Source organism: Hemitrygon akajei, chromosome 7, assembly GCF_048418815.1.
Source record: "Hemitrygon akajei chromosome 7, sHemAka1.3, whole genome shotgun sequence".
In the NCBI taxonomy this organism is placed as follows: Eukaryota; Metazoa; Chordata; class Chondrichthyes; order Myliobatiformes; family Dasyatidae; genus Hemitrygon; species Hemitrygon akajei.
The window spans coordinates 101,282,909-101,301,462 of NC_133130.1; the positions used below are offsets into that span (position 1 = coordinate 101,282,909).

General features: G+C 41.9%; 1 protein-coding gene across 1 annotated transcript in view; it reads left to right on the forward strand.

The window, feature by feature from the left end:
* The window catches only part of prkn (parkin RBR E3 ubiquitin protein ligase), a 1,122,674-nt gene that overhangs the window by 965,179 nt on the left and 138,941 nt on the right, over positions 1-18,554 (forward strand). The gene's annotated exons all lie outside the window — the stretch shown is intronic.

The following is an 18,554-nucleotide window of genomic DNA, read 5'->3' on the forward strand; positions in this document are numbered from 1 at the left end:
GAAGGCATCAGTGGTCACCACTGTACACAAGACTGCCACCAATTACTTTAAATCTGAGTTCCCTATTTTGTGCGCACTCAGGTAAAGAAAATAGGCTACTTCCTATTTATTCTCTCTTCATCTATGTTGCATTTATACATCTCAATCCCCTCCATTTTAACTATTCCAAAAACCCCAATCCTAGCCTACCCAACTTTTCCCCACATCAACAATTTCCCAGTCCTGGCAGTATCTCTGTAAATCTCTTCTGTATCTCCTCCAGTGCAATTACTCCTGTAAGGTGACAGGACTGTACACATTAAGAGGGAAGGGGGGAGGATTTCTTCCTCCCCTTCCCTCTTTTTCTATTCCCCACTCTGGCCTCTTACACCTTCTCCTCTCCTGCCTATCATCTCCCCCGGTGCTCCTCCTTCCATTTTACCCATGGTCCACTTTCCTCTCCTATCAGATTCCTTTATTACAAGAATCACCCCTTGTAATAATTATCAATGAGACACAGAGAATCTGTATTTACCAACAAGTAACTTTTATTGTCTCAACTGAATGGCACATGGTCTTTCAAACTAACTACCTGTGTGCATCCCACTAGAATTCCTGACCCTCCATGAACAGTCAAAAACGAGAAAAGGTATTACCTGGGAAAGGAGTCTACATTGGCCAGGCGTTCTTCAAGATCCTGATCTCCACATGTCCATGGGGGTCCTCCTTATCTGCGATGGCTGGTCTCTGGTTGCTGGAGAGTTATCACCCCTACGTTTTCAGATCTTCTGACTCTTGGAGTGTTCCTCATCAGTTGAACTGGTGGATCACCATCCCATTGGCTCAAGGTCACCTAACCTACCTGGGTCACCTTCTTACTGGTCATTGTACAGGGCTACAACCAACATTATTTCATGGTTCTGTCCACCCCAGCCTTGTTTATTTGTGTCTTTCAACTCTGGCTGGTCCAAACCAGTTAAATGAGGTGACCCAGGTGGAGTCTATTGAGGTTACAGATTGCTTTTTTGGTAGGTCTGGCATTTTTCATAATAAGTAGCTGATTATCTGAGAATGGTCTCAGGTTTAGCAAATAATTACCTGAAGCCCCTCGTGTCCACATTCAGTTGCTCTGATTAGGTTATCCAAGAGAAAGAATCAGTTCAGAGTCCACAAAGTGGGGGAAACAAAGACAACTGATTTGTCTGCTTACCCTGTCCTTGATTCGTCAAATCCATGAATTACATATTGTAGCTTTGTCTGGCCAACACCTTCTTCTCCAGCCCTTTGCCTTTTCCACCTGTCATCTTCCTGCTTCTTATTTCACCACCTCTCCCCACACCCACCTATCTTCACCTCTCACCTTCTAGCTTATCCTCCTTCCCCTCCCCTAATTTTCTTAAGCTGGCTTCTTCATCCTTCCTTTCCAGTCCTGAAGCAGGGTCGCATCCCGAAACATTAAATGTTTATTCATTTCTGTAGATCCTGCCTACTTGCTGTGCGTTGTTCTGGATTTCCAGCATCTGCAGAATTCCTTGCGTTTACAGTACTCAAGCTGTGGCCAGGCTGTTGTATATAGTTCTGGCAAAAACTCCTTATGCTTTTAATTTATACCTTGGCTAATAAAGAGGGGCCTTTTTAAATCACCTCATTGACATGTCTTGGTACGTTTAAGGAGTCTGTACAGATACTCCAAGCTCCCTTTGTTCCTCCACTGCTTTTTTGTTGTACTGTAGATTCTCTTCCTTTTTGCAAATTCCTGGTTACATTACCTTACCATCCAACCAAGCAGAATAGTTTCCTGTAGTCAAAAGTATTGTTTTGCACTGTGAAATGAGAACATGTAATTGAAAGAGCATACTATAAAGGAGGTGGGGCTGTGTGGTGAGGTGGAAATGCATCTTTACCTCAGGGGGTGTAAGGCACTCTTGCCCTCAGCTAGCCTGCTGGTCACCCTTGGACAAGGTATAGCAACTGCTTAGCCCTCCAGATCAGGTCACTTGAAGCTTGGGAGCAGGCAGTGGATGGTCATATGAGCAGCTGGTACTTATCACAAGACCTGGTTTTGCAGCCACTGATGCCACGTAGACAATTTCTGAAGAATATTGATAATATCTGGGGTCACCCTTCTTGTAAAGACACTGCCCAGAAGAAGGCAATGGTAAAACACTTCTGTAGAAAAATTTGCCAAAAACAATCATGATTGTCCAAGTCATACGACAAGGCACATAATCAATGAATGAGTGATGTACAAAGTGGAAAAGAATTCTGAGATAAAAATTCACCCATAGCCTCTATTTTTCTAAGCTCCATGTACCTATCCAGGAGTCTCTTAAAAGACCTTATCATATACGCCTTAACCCCCATCACCAGCAGCCCATTCCACACACTCACCACTCTCTGCATAAAAGAATTTACCCCCGACATCTCCTCTGTACCTACTTCCAAGCAACTTAAAACTGTGCCCTCTCATGGTAGCCATTTCAGCCCTGGGAAAAAGCCTCTGACTATCCACATGATCAATGCCTTTCATCATCTTATATACCTCTATCAGGTCACCTCTCATCCTTCATCACTTCAAGGAGAAAAGGCCAAGTTCACTCAATCTATTCTCATAAGGCATGCTCCACAATCCAGGCAACATCCTTGTAAATCTCCTCTGCACCCTTTCTATAGTTTCCACATCCTTCCTGTAGTGAGGTGACCAGAACAGAGCACAGTACTCAAAGTGGGGTCAGACCAGGGTCCTATATTGCTGCAACATTACCTCTCAGCTCCTAAATTTAATCCCATGGTTGATGAATGCCAATACACTGTATGCCTTCTTAACCACACAGTCAACCTGAACAGCAGTTTTGAGTGTCCTATGGACTCGGACCCCAAGATCCCTCTGATCCTCCACACAGCTATGAGTCTCACCATTAATACTATGTTCTGCCATCATATTTGACCTACCAAAATGAACCACTTCACACTTATCTGGGTTGAACTCCATCTGCCACTGCTCAGCCCAGTTTTGCATCCTATCAATGACCCACTGTAACCTCTGACAACTCTACACACTATCCACAACACCTCCAACCTTTGTGTCATCAGCAAATTTATTAACCCATCCCTCCACTTCCTCATCCAGGTCATTTATAAAAATCACAAAGAATAGGGGTCCCAGAACAGATCCTTGAGGCACACCACTGGACACTAACCTCCATGCAAAATGTAACCCATCTACAACCACTCTTTATCTTCTGTGGGTAAGCCATTTCTGGATCCACAAAGCAATGTCCCCTTGGATTCCCTGCCTCCTTACTTTCTCAATAAGCCTTGCATGGTGTACCTTATCAAATGCCTTGCTGAAATCCATACACACTACATCTACAGCTCTACCTTCATCAATGTGTTTAGTCACATGCTCAAAAAATTCACTCAGGCTCATAAGGCACGACCTGCCTTTGACAAAGCCAAGCTGACTTTTCCTAATCATATTATGCCTCTCCAAATGTTCATAAATCCTGCCACTCAGGATCTTCTCCATCAACTTACCAACCACTGAAGTAAGACTCACTGGTCTATAATTTCCTGGTCTTTCTCTACTCCCTTTCTTAAATAAGTGAACAACATCTGCAACCCTCCCATCCTCCAGAACCTCTCCCGTCCCCATTGATGATGCAAAGATCATCGCCAGAGGCTCAGAAATATCCTTCCTCGCCTCCCGCAGTAGACTGGGTTACATCTCGTCTGGTCTTGGTGACTTATCCAACTTGATGCTTTCCAAAACCTCCAGCACATCCTCTTCCTTAATATCTACATTCTCAGGCTTTTCAGTCCACTGTAAGTCATTCCTACAATCACCAAGATCCTTTTCTGTAGTGAATACTGAAGCAAAGCATTCATTAAGTACCTCTGCTATCTCCTCTGGTTCCATACACACTTTTCCACTGTCACACTTGATCGGTCCTATTTTCTCACATCTTATCCTCTTGCTCTCCACATACTTGTAGAATGCCTTTGGGTTTTCCTTAATCCTGTCCGCCAAGGCCTTCTCATGGCCCCTTCTGGCTCTCCCAATTTCATTCTTAAGCTCCTTCATGCTAACCTTATAGTTTTCTAGATCTCTATCATTACCTAGTTTTTTAAACCTTTCGTAAGCTCTTTTCTTCTTGACAAGATTTACAACAGCTTTTCTACACCACAGTTCCTGTACCCTACCATTCTTTCCCTGTCTCATTGGAACATACCTATGCAGAACCCCATGCAAATATCCCCTGAACATTTCTTCTGTACGTTTCCCTGAGAACAACTGTTTCAATTTATGCTTCCAAGTTCCTGCCTGATAGCCTCATATTTCCCCTTACTCCAATTAAACGCTTTCCTAACTTGTCTGTTCCTATCCCTCTCCAATGCTATGGTAAAGGAGATAGAATTGTGATCACTATCTCCAAAATGCTCTCCCACTGAGAGATTTGACACCCGACCAGGTTCATTTCCCAAAACCAGATCAAGTACAGCCTCTCCTCTTATAGGCTTATCTACATATTGTGTCAAGAAACCTTCCTGAACACACCTAACAAACTCTACCCCATCTAAACCCCTCGCTCTAGGGAGATGCCAATCGATATTTGGGAAATTAAAATCTCCCACCACAACAACCCTGTTAGTTTTACACCTTCCCAGAATCTGTCTCCCTATCTGTTCCTCGATGTCCCTGTTACTATTGGGTGGTCTATAAAAAACACCCAGTAGAGTTATTGACCCCTTCCTGTTCTTAACTTTCACCCACAGAGGATTTGCAGACAATTCCTCCATAACATCCTCCTTTTCTGCAGCCGTGACACTATCTCTTATCAACAGTGCCATGCCCCCACCTCTTTTGCATCCCTCCCTGCCCATTCTGAAACATCTAAAGCCTGGGACTTGAAGTAACCATTCCTGTCCCTGAGCCATCCAAATCTCTGTAATGACCACAACATCATAGCTCCAAGTACTGATCCACACTCTAAACTCATCCACTTTGTTCATAATACTCCTTACATTAAAATAGAAACATCTCAAACCATTGGTCTGAGCATGTCCCTTCTCTATCACCTGCTAGCCTCCCTCTCAGACTGACTCCAAACTTTCTCTATTTGTGAGCCAACCCCCTCTTCCTCCGTCACTTCAGTTCGGTTTCCACATCCCAGCAATTCAGGTTTAAACTCTCCCCAATAGCCTTTGCATATCTCCCTGCCGTGATAAAGGTCCCCTTGGGATTCAAGTGTAACCCGTCCTCTTTGTACGGGTCACACCTGCCCCAAAAGAGGCCCCAGTGATGCAGAAATCTGAATACCTGCCCTCTGCTCCAATCCCTCAGCCACACATTTATCCTCCACCTCATTCTATTTCTATACTCACTGTCATGTGGCACAGGCAGTAATCCTGAGATTATTACATTTGTGGTCCTGCTTCTCAACTTCCTTCCTAACTCCCTGTAGTCTGTTTTCAGGATCTCCTCCCTTTTCCTACTATGTCATTGGTACTAATATGTACCTCAACCTCTGGCTGTTCTCCTTCCCACTTCAGGGTATCATGGACGTGATCAGAAACATCCCAGACCCTGGCACCTGGGAGGCAAACTACCATCCGTGTTTCTGTCCTGCATCCACAGAATTGCCTGTCTGACCCCTAACTATAGAATCACCTATCACTGCTGCCATCCTCTTCCTTTCCCTACCCTTCTGAGCCACAGGGCCAGACTCTGTGCCAAAACCACGTCCACTGTTGCTTCCACCAGTTAGGCCATCTGCCCCAACTTTCAACTTTCAGATCCAGAGTGATCTTTCATACAATACCGATGTATGGCCTTCTACCCATCAAACCTGCCATAAACCCATTTTATTCTCTTGAATCATCTCTCACCACCGCCACCTCCCCAGCCCAGATTTTGTCACACACCTACATACTGAAGGAGATTCACAATTAGCCTGTAATTTTTGAGATGTGGGAGGAGACCAGAGCACCCAGCCAAAACCCATGCAGAGAACTTGCAAACTCCATACAGAGAGCACCCGAAGTCGGGATCGAACCCAGGTCACCAGGGTTGTGAGACGGCAGCTCTGCTGGCTATGCCACTTGTGCCAGCCCCGGCTGACAGAGCCCAGGTCACAAACGCCTGGTCCCTGCTGGTGTCACTCACATCAGCCGGTTCTCTCCACCGACTGAGCAGGTTTCCACCTCCAGTGCGGAAGGGTGGGAGTGAGGCGCAGTGAGTGCCTCATCTTTGTTGCACACTTGTTTCAGTCCAGCTTTTCCTGAGGTTTTCTGAGGGGAAACCTTTTCAGCAGAAATTGCTAAATTTGGATTCAAAACAAGTGTACTTAATTTCAAAGAAGCTTAAAGCAGAAATGTCTGTGCCAAAGATAATTATTTATTTCATGGTTACCAGTCGGTGAATCTTGAGTCTAAAGATAATTTTCGTACTTGGATTTGTAAAATATATATTTTTGTATTTTTATATAATGTTAACGAAAAATATTAAAGTTTACCATTACAAGACAATGACAAAGCTTTATTAAATGCTCTGTCTGAATCAGCTGGAGATGAGTATAGTGTGCATTTTAGCAATAAACAGTGATCTCCTGAGTAGCAGAAATCTAGCTCAGTTTTGTAATTGAGAAGCTGTGTCTATCCATCCACAAAGGATGCAATGAGCTGGACTGAACAGCCCCTGCCAGGTTGTAATCTTGTGCTCAAGAGCTAACTGTTTTATCTCATATTTTCTCAAACTGGTGTTTTTCTCTGATCAGCAAATGTAGCAGGTGCCTAAAACAATAACAGTTCAACAGACCTACACTTCCACATAATCAGAGTTAGCAGAATTAACAACATTAAAGACAAATGCTTTAGAGGGCTGGTGATGTACTTAATGAAGTGTAGTCAGCAGAATATAGACTATATGCGGATAAGTATTTGCAGCGAAGATTCTTTTCCAGTACACTACTTATTGCATAATACATTTTTTATGAAAATAGTTACTGTTTTTCTAGAAGCCCTGCAGAGAATAAATGTTCTCCCTGGTTGGGAAGGGGTCATAAATTTTAGGATTAAATAAAGAGATGAAGATCATCAAGTGTCAAATGTGGATAGGAGGAGAGATACATGGGGTAACCTTCACTTCAGTGGAGACAAAGTTGGAAATTGCAATTGAAGTCTCATTATATCCATACTTGCATTTGCCTTCCAATAAGTCCATATTTCCATTCCAGTAACTCCATATTTAATCAAATGTGACTTTAGAATCTTGCTTGATTGTTGTTGGACTACAGGGAGTGTTTTGCATAAAATGAAAGTCAAGAGATTAAAGACCTGTGAAGAATTACAGTGAAGACTGGTTTGAAGAAAGAAGAGGACCAATTATCCTAGTACTTTTTTTACATGCTGCTCTTCAAAAGTTCCAAGGTTAATTTTATTATCAAAGTATGCAGAATACAACTCTGAGATGTGTCTCCTGGTAGCTATGAAACAAGAAAAGGCATGGAGTCGTTGAAAGAAAAGACATCAACCCACCACCCCTTCCACACAAGAAAGAAAAAAGAAATGAAAACTCATAAACCCAAACCCCCAACCCCCTCACCTGCACGAAAATTAACAGATTGCTACACAGAAAACTACAGCTGGTACATCAAACCCCAAACCTCACAAAAAAACTAACAAAACACATACACCAAAAAAAAAATCAGCAACAGTACAACAAAACACTTTCTATATTCATTCAGGATGAATTTCATTTAAGTCACATGTGTAATGAATCCCATACCTGATCTTGTACTGTCTGTTATACCTATCAATCCTGTTTCTTGGTTCCCAACCCTCCAATCCCACAGTTTTAAGATTTTCATCTATGGGGTAATTTCTGTCAGACCTCCCTAGCAACATATACTCCCTCAATCACCATCCAATAACCATCTTCCAATTCTGATCTCCTGCATATTCTCAGTTGCTGATAATCTTCTGATGGCACTTGTGCCCACAGCTATTTAAGAACCAGATTCCTGAACTCTCTCCCTAAACCTCTCTGCTTCATTACTTTCTTCTCCTTTAAAAATTGCTTCCAAAATTTATCTTTATGACTAAGCAGAGGTTCCTAACCTCTTTTATGCCATGGACCAATACCATTAAGCAAGATGTTATGGACTCCAAGTTGGGAACCCCTGCCCTAAAGCCTTTTGGTAGGGTTGAGTGTTGTATTTTACCCTGATTGGATTGCTGGGAACACTTAGACATGAATTATTACACAAATGGTGCTGTGTAAATCTAAGATATTAAATAAACACAATACAAACAAAGAGAACATTTTTTAGTGGATGTGAACAAGTTTATCTTACATCAGATTAAGAAGAGGGGATGCGGTTCCCTAATTGGAACATCATTATGATGTGTCACGAGCTGTGAGTTGTTGATGAAATAGCTTGTAATCCAGGTTTATCATTTTGTCCCAGTATAGGCATCATACTATTCACAATGCAGATTGTTTATCTAATTCTAATTCTTGCATGCTGTGATTCATTTCTGCCACTTCAGGATCGTCTAAGGGTCCTGCCAACAATGCAATTTGTTCCACAGTAGGGACTCAGTTGGCTTAAGAAGGCATCATAAAGTGATGATGAGGAAAGTTATGTGCCTGAGACTTAATGGAAGTTATTCCTGAGCCACTCACACCCCTGAGCCTTTGTTTGAAATGTATATCAACAAGGCCATGTATTTCCATCTCAATTCCCAGACAGACCTGTCAGGTGTCCCACATGGGATGACGTCCTTTCACAGCTCCTGCACCTCATTACAGAAAACTTGACATCTCACAAACCTAACCTTAATAGTTTCTTCTCTCTGAGGCATAGGCTGCATTTTAAAACTCTGTCACCAAGCAGTCTTTTCAGGGAAATAAGACTCAGAGTTAGTGACATCCTTTTTTTTAATTTTATCACCTGACATCATCTGTATTTCAACTTGAACAATAATTGAACCTCTGTGGTGTTCTTATCATTGACCTTGAGCTTTTTCCTCCCTTTGGGTCTTCAAAAAATATAAAATGGAATCCTTTTGAAGTTTAGATCATGGATTTTGACTTTGAAGGAGATATTATTTTGAGCTTTGTCTGGCAGTGTTTCTGCAGAAAGCTAGTATCTGTTTTCATCTATCTAGACATTAAATTATTTTGGTCCTGTTTCTGTCATCATCTGAGTGTCCTCACCCAATGAGTCGTAGAGGGTTTTAAAATTGCCCTACACAGTCCTATTAAATTGAATAAGCCATAATAAAACTCGTAACAGGGCTGTCATTCTGTACAGTGTGAGTAATGTTTTAATCCAATGTGATATAAAGCCTTTGAGAAAATCCATCAAAATACTAATACTCAGCTGTTCAGTATCTATTATATCAAATTGTCATAATATAATTATTTTTTGTAACTTCTGTGAAGTGGCACTGAGATCAAATAGACCCGAAGAAAATAGAATTTGAAGTTTGTTGGTTAGAAAGGAGAAACTTGTATTTGCACAGAATCTTCCATAACCATACCAACAAATGCCTAAAGACAGGCACAGCAGCACAACCTCCTGTTAAAAGGGAAGGAGCAAAAATGTGCTTTGTAGATCCTAGTTGATTGGCAATCAGTTTTCCTCCTCTCCGTTGGATTGTGAGGTCTCTATTGGTCAGGGTTGACCATAGATGTTAGGTCCTAGCTGTCTAGATATGCAAACCAGGGCAGTACCATACGGAGAGCAAGCTGTCACCCTCGTAGCAAGTTCCGCATCTGCATGCGTCTGATGAACCCAAAGAAATGGCAGATAAACGACACAGTTTGGCACCGGCAGCATCGCAGGAGCTGCCGGTCAGTGTTGAACTCAACATAGGACTCTAGCTTGGATTTGTTCCTTGGGACTTACTTCCAAAGCCTTCCCCACGAGTGGACATAGACAGAAGGCAGCAGAGGTTTGAGAACAGGGTTTTCCTTCTCCTAGGTGAGCTACCAACCATGGCTGATGAGTCCCATCCGCCCGAAGCGACTGATTTAAAGACCCCAGGAACCCACCTTTGCCCTGTCAGTAGAAACGGTTCTGCTGGGCTTAGTAGCTAAGCCACACATGAAAGCCTGGAGCTAGACTTGGTTTTCAGAGGCTATTCGAGGTGCTGCATTTGTTAGCATGGTTAATCCTCTGGATTAGAGTGCACCTTAAAGAGCTGACAGGCCTTAAATTCAATCTTTTGTCCAAATGGCAGCACTTTCAACAGTGCAGGTTACACTTAGTACTGCTCTGAAGTTTTCATCAGCTCCTTCGAGCAGGACTTGAACCTACAATCTTTGACCCAAAAGACAAGGGTGCTTCCACTCAGCCATGGTTGAAATTGGTGGGACTGACTTTTAGGCTTGTCAATTAGCTATTTGCAACTTGGTTAAATCATTTGAACATTGGTTTATCATGTTTCCAGTGGGTGACATTGTGATTTATATCATTCAGAGCACAGTGACCCAGTACCAGTCCTTAGCTTCTTCACCAAGTGAAGGGGGAGCAAATGTCCTATGACCCTTCCAGGAAATTGCAAGCACACCCACATCAGGTGAGGACAGAACCATGGGTTGATGATGGAGACCCCGTGCCACAGTCAGACACTCTCTTACCCCTCATTGTGTAAGCTCAGGCATGAAATGCACAACCGTAAGCCAGCAGTCTTTGGACCAGGGGTTCCCAACCTTTTGTATGCCATGGAACCCTAAAATTACCTGAGGGCATCATGGACCTCAGGGTGGGAACCCCTGATTTAGACAGCTTCTACATGGATCAATAACCCAAAAATAATCTTTATTTTGTTAAGTCTTTACCAGATGCGAGTGCTACATGAAGGAAAGAAAAATGAATTTAGATTAAACTGTATCACCTTTTATGATTCAAGCTGAACCAAAGACTTATACTGCAAGTGAAATAGATTTTGTTTTGTTTTGTAACTCCAAAATATAAAACTAATTAAAAGGAAAACAAGGAAGCCAGGAATTCCAGCCTAACTTCATTATTTTTACTTAAAGTGAGGCACACACGTATGATGCGGTGGCATATCCCATTCACATACTTCATACATTTAACCCCAATGAATTAACAAAGAATGCTTAATCAAAGAATATGTTTACAATTTTATTCAAATCTTATTGATATATTAAATACACAACAGTTTTCAATTATAGATACCTTTGTTAGAAACCCAATAAATAATTTGCACAAGGCAAGGTTCCAGTATTAAAATAGCCAAAGTCTACAAATGGAATGGGCTGGGTTCTTGTTATAATTGTAGATTAAGCCACATGGAGACTGTGGTAGAGAGATATAAAAGGTCTTCATTCCACACAATAGATCTAGAGAAACTATATTTTCCCTTTAGCCACTCAACAGTAGAGTGACATTTTATATATATTAAGCACAAAGGCAACAATAAACAATTAATTACAGTTTCAATAGCTATAATTATCTACTTTAATATTTTTATTGCAGACAGGTAAACTTTTGTGGAATTACATATTTACAACAGGAGAACATACCATCTGGCAGAATGCCTTTTAGCATTTAAATACAGGTGGCTGGCCCAAAGGGTTCTGAATACAACATAACAGTCACCCAAAATATACAGTACCTCTACTGCTACAATGGCTCCCTGAATATATAAACAGCCAGATACCTGAAATGAAGATGTTGCCAGTGAACAACGTAAACAAGGATAACAGTTCATGAAACTACTTCTTTCATTTCTTTTACTTATCTTTCTTTTAAATGTGGTTCTGTTACTGTTGGAGCCAGTGCTCTACATTTTGGTGGTGTGTTTTCAGGCCATTTGTGTGATCTGGTGCTTTGCTTCTGCAAGGGGATCCAGTAAGGTTTTGTGTGAAGTGTGCAGTTTGGAGGCCAAGAAGCCTGGAGATCAATGCCCAAGATCGATTCCATTTCTCCTCGACTGAAGCATCAAGGAAGATTGAAGCAGATGTGAGCGGGTGTTCTCACTTGCTGTTGCCAGAGGAAAGTGTCTGCGTGTGATCATCTCTCTCTCCCTCTCGCTCATTGCTGCCGGAGGATGGTGCTGGGTCTTGGGTAGGGTTTAATTGATGCGGTTTGTAGTTTGAACTCTAGTTCATGTTATGATATGTTTCTGGTTCCTGGTGCTGCTATTTTGTGTGATTTTGATCAGGATGGACTAGCTCTGTGGGCTGAAGATAATGAACAACGTAGCTCTAGATTGAACTGAACAGAACATGCCTGGCCTGCTGTTTTGATGACCTTGTGGTTTGGTGTTTTATGTTCTGTGTTTTTCAACATTTTTTTTGTCATTTGCGTGAGTTTTTTTTTGCATGGTGGGGTTTTGATGTTTGTCTTTGAACAAGTTCCATGATTTTCTTTCTTTGTTTCATGGCTGTCTGTGGGGAGACAAATCTCAGGGTTGTATACTGTATATATACTTTGATGCACATAATGTATGTTTATGCACAGAAATGTACTTTGAATCTTTGAATATTAGGTGATGAAATAGACCTGTTGTTAACTGTACATTAAATGGCAGGAATATTCGTTTAACAATGCATTAATATGTGTCCAGTATTGTGAAGATGACTACCTAATGGTTGCCCTGATATCTTCATGAAAGTTTTAATGAGTACCAATTAACATGACTATTCATCTGTAACCTTCCCCACTGTAGTTACGGTGATAGACAATTAGTATCTGTCTCACTCTTGACTTTGGTTTTGATGACCTGAAGTGTCAATTGTGATCATGTGTAATTTTTTGAAGACTGGTTCTCATTTAGTTTGTACCTGCTATCCATATGATTTCATAACTCCAAAATAATCTATATCGGCTTTTGTGTATTCAAAGCACTGGCTGGTGTCAGTCCAGGCTCATGCACCACCACCCTTGTTCACTTTTATCCAATGTCTTCTTCTCAACTGTGAAGTATTAATTGAAATAGCCAGAAAATTCCTTGTTGCCTGTCCTTCAGGGAAACAGACTCAATGTCTGGCTCATTAGCATTTTAGTCACATTTTCTCTCAATGCTTTTAAAACAAATTGCATAAATAGACCTTGTTCTAAAGAGCTGGTCTTTGGATTCATAGCCAAATCCTTTATGTAAAAATGATGCACATTCACAGAAAGTGACAGTTTTCCATGTGATGGATGTTGTAGTAAATAGGAAAGTGAGATTAATGGCCTTGTCATCTTCATTATTCATCTGGAAACATCCTCCCCATAACAAGATCTCACACAGGCAATGTTGTGATCCTGTTCTTGAGGATGTAATGTTCTGGTATTCAGCTTAATGTTGTATCTTCTTGTAATTTTTCTGCTCCCTCTGGGGGAAGCGGCAGACATCTCGCCGCTTTAACTGGTCTAATACGTGAACTAAATAGAAAGAACAAGCACCAGCACTAAATGGGAATGTGATCACTGAAAATATTCCAAAAGAAAATTGTAGCCCTTGAAAACAACGTGCCTTGAGTTTCCATTCTATCTGTTCTGGAAGCATGCTATCATCCTCTGATCCTGTTCTGCAGACCAGACATGTTTGTGAAGGTTCAGGCTGACCTTCGGTGCCTCGATTTAATATAGTAGCCAGATGCCATGCCTTGTTGGTAAACTGTGGGCACCATTACCCACTGGTGGCCTGCTCCCAGCATTGTCTAAGAAACTCCATGGTTTTATAAATTCATCATTAAGAGAGTTTCAAAAACACATTCAGAATATAACAAAAGCAGGCCTAAGGATTTAGGACTGGATAATTATGCCAACCAGCCTTATATTTATATTTAATTACCTCATTCAGTCAATGAGCTGCTTCTGAATGAACAATGGTTGGATAGAACTCATATTGCCCCAGTATAAGAATTTTGCCTTTGGGTCAGTCAACCCATTCACCAACTTTTCACACCAATAGTGTAGTTATTAACTCACCATCGAGCTGATGTTTCATGACTATCAGCCAGATAGCGCAACTTCCCACTCCTTTGTATATAGTGACTTAAACACATTAAGTCAAACCAAGGAGGTAGACAAGACTTTTAAGAAGATTGACAATGCTGAGAAGGAAAGCAAAAGGGGGTTTTAAGAGAGGAGAGTGATTTAGGTCTAGGAAAGGAGAGACTTAGAAACATGAGAAAGGAGTAACCACCGAACAAATGTCTAATCTGTGACACTTGTGATGTTGGTCGAAATGAACTAACATCATTAATTTTATATATTCCTCCAGGATTTTATATCTTTGGCCTCAGGCAATCCCTTGGGCCAAAGGGTGACTTACTTTCACTCCACTTCAGTGTGTGGACTAATGTGGAATGGTGTTTGTATACAGTTCTTGTTGCAATATTGGCTGGCTTGTCAGCAGCTGAGAGGCTGGCCTGGAGAAAAAATGCTGACAACTTTAAGTAGATGATGACTGAAATGATTCAAATCACTGAAGCACACTTCATTAATGAGCATGGGTTCAATCCTCCCCAATAATATTTAATAGGTGGACAGCATCTAGTAACAGTAATCCAATTTCCATGAATTGTTGACCACTGTTGATGTCTTAAAGCATTTTCTGTTTTAACACAAATTTGCAGAAAATAGACCAGTTCAAATTGAAAAATACACTTAGTGGCCACTTTATTAGCTACCTACTGGACTTAATAGAATTGCCACTGAGTGTTTGCCTGTGATCTTCTGCTGCTGTAGCCTACCCACTTCAAGGTTCAATGTGTTGTGCATTCAGAGATGCTCGTCTGCACACCACTATTGTAATGCATGGTTATTGAGTTACTGTCTCCTTCCTATCAACTTGAACCAGACTGGTCATTCTTCTCTGACCTCTCTCATTAATAAGGTTTTTTGCCAACAGAATTGCCGCTTACTGGATGCTTTTTTTTTGCACCTTCCTCTGTAAACTCTAGAGACTGCTGTGCATGAAAGTCCAAAGAGATCAACTGTTTCTGAGACACTCAAACTACCCTGTATGGCACCAACAATCATTCCACAGTCAGTCACTAAGATCACATTTCTTCCCCATTCTGATGTTTGGTCTAAACAGCAGTATAACCTTCACTCTGCCCACCACAATTCCCGGCAAGATGCTCAATTGTGTAGCTAGAGGGGTAGTTCAAAGAAAGCAAGGGGGTGCATTTGGGGCATTCTGCGTGCCACAGTTCCTGAGGAGATGTTGGATTGCGTAGTGGGAGAAAGAGTTCAAAAGGAGCAAGAAGGGGCAGCTGGAACATTCTAAGAGCCATGGTTCCCCAAGGAGACATTGGATTATGCATAATTAGGCACTTGGCAAAGGCCAATTAAAAAGAAGTTAGGTTTAAGTGGAGCGGCCATTGTATTAGAGTGGGGATTTCAGGCTTTAGCTCATAGAGGCTTCAGCAAGGAGTAGCAAAGGCTGTAGGTAGAGTTTGTCATTTAATTTTTCTTTATTTCTTCCTTTCTTGTTGCACAGTTAGAGCAGTGGGGATGCCAGGCAGGAGAGTGGAAAGCTCCTCTTGCAAGATGTGGGAAGGCAGGGAGACCTCCAATGTCCCTGACAATTACACCTGCAAGAAGTGCTTCCAGCTTCTTTTAGACCATGTTAAGGAACTGGAGCTGGAACTGGATGACTTTCCGGATCATTCAGGAGGCTGGGAGTTTGAACGATAGGACATACAGGGAGGTAGAGGTGCACCCAAGGTGCAGGACACAGATAAATGGGTGACCATCAGCAGAGGGGGAAGGAGATAAGCAGCCAGTGAAGAGTATCTTTGCAGTCATTCCCCTCAACTACAGGTATAGCGCTTTGGATACTGTTGTGGGAGGGGGGGGGGGGCGGTGGGATGACCTAGCAGAGGAAAGCCACAGAGGTCTCTGCCACTGAGTCTGGCTCCATGGCTCAGAACCAGAGGGGAAGAAAAGGGCTGCAGTGATAGGGGATTCCATAATCAGAGGAGCAGACAGGAGATGCTGTAAATGTGAAAGAGACACTCAGATAGTATATTGCCTCCAGGTGCCAAGGTCAGGGCTGTCTCGGATCAGGTCCACAGCATTCTAAATGGGAGGCCAAACAGCTGTGAAACTATACACATTGATACCAATGATATAGGTAGGAAAATGGAAGAAGTCCTGAAGAGAGAATAGCTGAAAAGCAGGACCTCCAGGGTGGTCATCTCTGGATTTCTGCCTGTGCCATGCACCAGTGAGGGTAAGAATAGGATGATTTGGCAGATGAAAGCATGGCTGAGAAACTGACACAGGGGGCAGGGTTTCAGATTTCTGGACCATTGGGATCTCTTCTATGGAATGTATGACCTGTAGAAAAGGATGGATTACGCCTGAATCCAAGGGGAACCAATATCCTTGTGGATGGGTTTGCTAGAGGTTTTGGGAAAGGCTTAAACTAATTTGACAGAAGGATGGGAACCAGAGTGATTGGACTGAGGATGGGGCTGTTGATATACACATCAATGCAGTGTGTAGTGAGACTCTGAGGAAGGATAGGGTAAAATTGCAATCAGTGAGATGAGTCAAAGTGTAACATAAGTGCAAAGTCAAAACAGGTGATGTTTACAGGACTGAAGGTGTTATATTTAAATGCACCCAGTATATGGAATAAGGTAGATGATCTTGTAGCGCAGTTAGTCACTGGCAGGTATGACATTGTGTGCATCATTGAGTCATGGCTGAAAGAAGATTTCATGGTAATATAGTGGTTAGCCCAAAGTTATTACAGCTCAGGGCTTTGGAGTTCGGAGTTCAAATCCAGCGTCATCTGGAAGGAGTCTGTATATCCTCCCCATGAAATGCATGGGTTTTCTCCAGGTGCTCCAGTTTCATCCCACATTCCAAAAACATACTGTTTAGTAGGTTAATTGGTCATTGTAAATTGGCCCATGATTAGACTAGGGTTAAATCAGGAGTAGCTGAGCGGCACTGCTCAAAGGGCTGAAAGGTCTATTCCACGCTGTATCTCAATAAATAAGAGATTGTAGTTGGGAGCTTAACATCCAAGGATACACATTGTATCTAAAGGACAGGCAGGTGGACAGGCTCTGCTGGTAAAAAATGAAATCAAACCCTTAGAAAGAGGTGACATATAATCAAAAGATAGAGAAAGCTTCTGGATAGAGTTAAGAAACTACAAGGGTAAAAAGATCCTGTTGGGAGTTTTATACACACCTCCCTCTGAATATTAGCCAGGATGTGGTGCAAATTACAATGGGAGATAGAAAAGGCATTTAAAAAGGCCAATGTTGTGATAGTCATGGGGGATTTCAATTTGCAGGTAGATTGGAAAAGTCAAGTTGGTGCTGGATCCCAAGAAATGGAATTTGTAGAATGCCTGTGAGATGACTTTTTAGAGCAGCATATGTTTGAGTGCATTAGAGGAAAGACAATTTTGCATTGAGTGTTGTGTAATGAACCAGATTTGATCAGAGAGCTTAAGGTAAAGGAACCCTTCTGAGGCAGTGATCATAATATGATAGAATTCACCCTGTAGTTTGAGAAGGAGAAGCTCAGGGCAGATATATCATTATTACTTGGGGGGGGGGCTTCTTCACACAGAGAGTGGTGGGAGTGTGGAATGAGCTGCCAGATCAAGTGGTAAATGCAGGCTCACTTTTAACTTTTAAGAAAAACTTGGACAGGTACATGGATGAGAGGGGTATGAAGGATATGGTCCAGGTGCAGGTCAGTGGGACTAGGCAGAAAAATGGTTTGGCACAGCCAAGAAGGGCTGAAGGGCCTGTTTCTGTGCTGTAATGTTCTATGGTTCAATGGTTCTACAATGGAGTAAAGGGAATTACAGAGGCATAACTGAGGAGCTGGCAGAAGTTGACTGGAAGGGGACACTAGTTGGAGTAACATTGCAATCAATTCATAAGGTGCAAGGTAGATATAGTACAGTATATCCCAAATATGAAGAATTATTCTAAAGGAAAGATAAGGAAACCCTGGGTGACAAGAGAAGATAGACAGCATAAAAGCAAAAGTGAAGGCATATAGTAGAGGAAAAAATAGTGGGAAGTTAGAGGATTGAGAATCTCTTTAAAAAACAGCAGAAGGCAACTTAAAAAGCAAGAAGAAGAGAAAAGGTGAAATAGCTAGCCAATAATATAAAAGAGGATACCAGAAGTATTTTTCAGATACATAAAGAGTAAAGGAGAGGTGAGAGTAGATATCAGACTTGAGAGTAGATCAAGAGTAGATATCTACCGAAGAATTATGCTGGAGTGGTAGTAATCGGGAATAAAGAAATGGCTAGTGAACTTAATGAGTATTTTGCCTCAGTCTTCACCGTGGAAGACACTAGCAGTATGCCAGAAATCTGAGAGTGTCAGGGAGCAGAAGTGAGTGTCCTTCTTATCACCAAAGAGAAGGTACTTGGGAAGCTGAAAGGTCTGCAGGTAGATAAGTCACCTGGGCCAAATAGACTGCACCCCAGGGTTCTGAAACAGGTAGCTGAAAAGATTACGGGGGCATTAGTGATGAATTTTTAAAGAACCAATGGATTCTGAAATGATTCTGGAGGACTGGAAAACTGCAAATTTCACTCCATCTTTAAGAAGG